We start from the raw sequence: 5,350 nt of genomic DNA on the forward strand, positions 1-5,350 counted from the left end.
CAGGCCCTGAGTGGAAAAAAAAAGACATGTTAAAAGAAATTCCTCAGAAAGAAGGAAAATGCTATAGGTTGGAAATTTGATTCTATATAAAGACAGGAAGAGAGTTAGAGAAGGAAAAAATAAAGGTAAAATAAAATTTTTTATTTTTCTTATTCTTAATCTACCTAACAAATTCGCTCAAAATAATAATAGCAAAAATATATTCAGTGACTATAGCTAATTGATAAATAAAGTGAATGACAGCAATGTGGCATGAGACAGGAGGGAGGGATTGGATATACTGTATTGTGAGGTCATTGTACTACCTGTGAAGTGGTAGTGTTATTTGAAAGAGGACTTGGATTAGTTGTGTATTGCAAACTCCAGGGAAACCACTGAAAAGAGTAAAAATGTATAATTCATATTAATATTGCGGAGTTGATATCTGAAAGAGATAGATAGACAATAAGCAAATAAATAATAAAATATATAATATTTTGGGCTGGTCCGAATTCAGTGGTGTTTACAACTTATTGATCACAACCAGATTTCTTTGTTCCTCCTCCACTCCCACTGCTTCACATGACTAGCCTTAAATATATATATATATATATTTTACATATAGTACTTTGAATGGTGATATTGTCATGGAAAAAATTAAGTAATGTGTATATCTTGTCTCCTCCACTCCCACTGCTTCACATGACTAGCCTTAAATATATATATATATATATTTTACATAGTACTTTGAATGGTGATATTGTCATGGAAAAAATTAAGTAATGTGTATATCTTGTTGTTTGGGTCTTTATTCAAACATATCAACTGTAACAAGATATCTCTGGGACAACTGGGAAATTTGAACATGAGCTGGTAATTTATGATGCTGTTTGTTAATTTTGTTAGATCTGGTAATGGCATGGAGGTTGTGTTTCCAAACCAAACAGTGTTCATCATTCAAGGGTGCACACTGAGGTATTTATGGATAAATAAAGATTTTGGAAATATTGATAATCAGTTATGTCAGTTAACAGATATGTGAGGAAGGGTCTTTATACTCTTTCTAATTTTGTGTATGTTTGAAAATTTCCATAATACGAAGTTTTGCTTTGTTTTTAAGGAAGCTAATGGTTGGGAATGGTGAGTAGGTTGTGCAAGGGGTGTTGTAAGACCAAATAGGGTGATGACTAAGAAGGTGGCATTGAAGCAAAGGCTTGAAGGTGGTGGGGGAGGAACCTATATGGACCTTTGGGGAAAGAGATCCCGGCAGAAGTAGGAGCTAGTGCAGAGCCCTGAGGTGGGAGCGTGGGGAGGGAGGAACCTACTCCAGAGAAACCTGGGCAAAGCTGTAAATAAGAAATGAAAATATAGCAGAAACTAGCTTCCCCTCAGCTTATAGGTACTAATAGTGCACCTGATTCTGTCTTATGCAACAGAACGTTTTTTTATAGTAACATGATGTCAGTTAAATTGTGGCATCATTTTGAGAACAATTATTTAGAGTTTAAAGAAAAAGTAATTGAATATTTTAAGTGTAGATATTATGAGCTCTTTAAAAGTCAAAAATTATTACAACTTTTCAAACTAGAAATAAAAAGGCCACTGAAGCATCCTACAGGTTTTTATTTCTAATAAGGTAAGTATTGATAGCTATAACCCACAAAAAACAAACAGTTCTTTGGGGTCCTCAATATTTTTTTTTAAAAAAGAGTAAAGTTCTTGGGACCAAAAAGTGAGAAAACTCCTGTGAATTATCTCTAGTCCATTTCTTGATATGACCTCCTAAGAAGCCATTTTTATTGAATTCCAAGCACCCAATAAGTCTCTGGTTAAACCCGGGCTTTTGTGTCTTCTACTCCAAGAAGCTGGTTTTCAGTGACTTGAAGCACTTTGACCAAAGTTAGCATCTTTCTTCCTTGCATTGTGGGTTTTTAAAAAAAAATCTATTTTGTCTGTTTATTAATTTTTTTCTTTTTTCTCTTTTATTTACTTTTTCATTTCCTTACTTTTTAAAATTATTTTTGTTTTCCTCTCTTTTTTATTTTCTTTTTCCCCTTTTCTCATTTTTTCTAGTTTTTCTTTTCACTGTTTTCTCTTAAACTTAGTTTGTATTTATCTTTATTTTATTTTCATCTGGCATTGTGTTTTGATTCCATTAAAAGACCAAATCATCAGGTGGGCTTTAGAAGTCACTTTCTTTTTAGGTGAACTGAACCAAGCTTCCCTCCAGCTTTTTCTTATATTAAATGGACCTCGGGACATGTTGACTCCAATTCCATCAGTAAGTCAACCATGCTGCAGGACCTCTTGGCCATTTCTGCCAAGGAGAACACCCAAATTGGCAACAACCGGCCAAGTGACCTTGTGGTTACACTTAACCAAGTGTGACTTGGCTAAGGTAAAGTTGTCCCAGCACATCCTGACTGGGAAAGAGGTGGCTGTGAAGATCACTGAGGAGACTCAGCGGAACTCCTACAGCCTCCAGAGACTATCTTGAGAAGTAGAATTAAGAAGGTTTTGCATCATCTCAACACAGTGAAAATATTTGAAGTGATGGAGTCCGAGAACGCTCTCTACCTTGTCACTGAGTGCCCTAGTGAAAGAGAGCTGTTTGAGTACCTAGTAGCTCATGGCAAGAAAAAGAGGCTTGTTACAAATTCCACCAGACAATGTCTGCTGCACAGTAATGGCACCAGAAGTGTATTGTTCATTGGGAATTAGAGGCAGAAAACCTGCCCTGGATGCTGATAGGAACAGAAGGCTGCAGACTTTGGCTTCAGGAATGGATTTGCCTTGGCAATGAGCTGGATAACATCTGTGGTAACTCCGCTCAAGCTGTCCCAGAACTTTCCAAGGGCCACAAGTATGATGGACCCATGGTGGATGTGTGGAGCCTGAGTCACCCTAGATACATGGTCAGTGAAGCCCTGTCTTTTATGGTCAGAACTTCAAAAAGTTGCAGAAGTGGACACTAAGCAGAATGTACCTTATTCCCTTTTACTCATTCATGGAATGTGAAAACCTCTGAAGAAATTTCTCATTCTCAATCCCAGTAAGAGAGGCACTTTAGAGCAAACCTTGAAGGATGCATTAATGAATGTGTGGGCCATGAGGATGAGGGACTAAAGCCCTACGTGGAATCACCCCTGACTATTAGGATTCCTAGTTGATGGTTCCAGGGTTATACACAAGAAGAGACCTAGGCCTCACCGATGGGCAAAAGAACAATGAGGTAATGACCATCAATCTGCTCCTGGGCTACGTGAGGTCTGAGCCGTGGGGCTACACCATCACCCTGAAGCACCAGCCTTCAGCTAATCTGACCACCAGCAGCATTCCTTCCCCACCCCACAAGGTAGAGTAGAGCCTCTCTGCCAACCCCAAGTGGCAGAGTTTCAGTAGCTTGTCATTCCCACCTCAATTGCTACAGTAAGAGTTCTCAGAGGAGCAAAAAAGAGCCCGAGGACGATCAGGAGAAAGGGTGAACTGCCAGCAGCATAGCCAAGGTGCCTGCCAGCCCCTTACCCAGCCTTGAGGGGGAGAATATCACTTCTGTCACCTCTGTGAACAGCAACGTTGCACGCAGCATGCCTGAGCAGGGATGTTCCACTTTTGGAGAGGGATGGATTTGGCCAGTCCTCTATTCAGAGGGTCCTCCAGGGCTTCTGCTTTCACCACAGTCTTCCCAGCCCATCCTGCCTACACCAGGAATCCAAATCCGTCTCGGTGTAGCTCAGCCAGGCCTGGACTGTGCCCCATGGAGGGTAACTGTGAGGTGCTGCAGCTGGCAGAGTCCTCAGTGTGTCCCTGTGGCCTTCCCTTCTGCCCACAACATCAGAGGAAGTGGCAGGGTCCCAGATGGAACAAATTTCCCCTGGGGTGTGTTCAAAGGAAACTCCACTTATGCTGGGCCGCTCCACCAGGACCAGCAGAATTTGCCCAACTGTGTGACCCCAGGTTCTCCCTCTGGCAACAGTCAGTGACTACTGAGAACTCCTTCAGCACATTTTCCTTCAAGTTTATACAAAGACATTGATTAATTCAGATTTGACAGAAGGAACCTGAAAGCAAAGACCAACTGGAAACTCTCAAACCTGGAGAGGTCAAGCCAAACCCACTACATTTTATGTGGAGCATGAAGATCGCAACTAAATAGTGAGGGATGAACCAGAAATAAATGCCGTTGTGCGTGCATGGCATACAGGGCCAAAAGGACTTTGTATAGTAGAGGATGGAGGCAGTTTTCAACAGGATTCCATTTAAGCCAATATCTGGCACCTAGTGCTTTTAAAAGCACTCCCTCCAAAATAACCAAGGAACTTAATCTTTAGCATGTTTCCAGAAGCTTCCTGGGAAACAAGAGGAGGGGCTGGCTGGTTCCCTTTGCCACTGGTTACTCAGAGTCCCCTGCTCCTCATCCCCAACTTTAGTGACTGGACTTCTCCCTTGGGGGGAAGTCCCTGGGGCACTTCTCCCTTCCTCTGCCCTTATCCATGTTTTCTGTTTGTGGGGAAAAGGTGATGGTTCTGTAGAAATAAAGACAATCCAAGTGAGAACAAACAGAGGCTATTTTTTCAGAGCTTGCTGTAGCAAGGGAGTCATCCACCATCAAGTTCATTAGGCAGAGACTCCAAGGTAGACAGGCGAGAGGGAAAGGTTTGTAGTGGAAGAAAAAAGAATGCTTCAGGTGTCCCCTGATTGGAGATTGTTGGTTTTGAGAAGCTTGAGGTAAACTAGCAAGAAGTGGGCATCTTGATTTGGGGAGCATAACTGTATTTGACATTCTCTGGTTGGTCCTGAGTTAGAAGAGGCAATGTGGGGATAAGGGGGGGATAAAAAAAAGGAAAGCTGTTAGTCATTTATCCAAGATCTGACAATCTGACAGTTCTGGGTTGACTGCTTGTACAGGTTGTGGTTTGGCTGCCCGGGCCTATTGCTGCAGGTGTTGTAGGTCAGAGTGGGCAGGGGTTTCTCTCAGTACTGCAGTCACACAGATAATTTCACCTAAACTATGTAATTTCTTTTTTTTTTATGTGACCGGTAAGGGGAACATAACCCTTGGCTTGGTGTCACCTGCACCGCGCTCAGCCAGTGAGCATACGGGCCATCCCTATATAGGATCCAAACCCATGGCAAACTCTCCCGAGTGAGCCACAGGGTCGGCCCTATGTAATTTTTTTTAGCACGCACACACACACACACACACACACACACAAAGGAAAAAAAAAAGGAATTCTAGCAGCCACCTTTTCTTCCTCCAGTAGAACGGTGGACACTGGATATATAGGATTTTATGGGATTTCCTCTGAGGGTGGCTCAGAGCTGGAACACTCTCAGGCCAGGTTGGTGGCATTCCCTGTCAGGCCCTTCC

At 42.0% G+C, this 5,350-nt stretch overlaps 1 pseudogene; it reads left to right on the forward strand.

Moving 5' to 3' along the window:
- The first annotated feature begins 2,271 nt into the window (after positions 1 to 2,271).
- Positions 2,272 to 3,412, forward strand: LOC103608805 (annotated as a pseudogene).
- The last annotated feature ends 1,938 nt before the right edge of the window (positions 3,413 to 5,350 follow it).

The sequence above is a fragment of the Galeopterus variegatus genome, unplaced genomic scaffold, assembly GCF_000696425.1.
Source record: "Galeopterus variegatus unplaced genomic scaffold, G_variegatus-3.0.2 Scaffold8870, whole genome shotgun sequence".
NCBI classification, from domain to species: domain Eukaryota; kingdom Metazoa; phylum Chordata; class Mammalia; order Dermoptera; family Cynocephalidae; genus Galeopterus; species Galeopterus variegatus.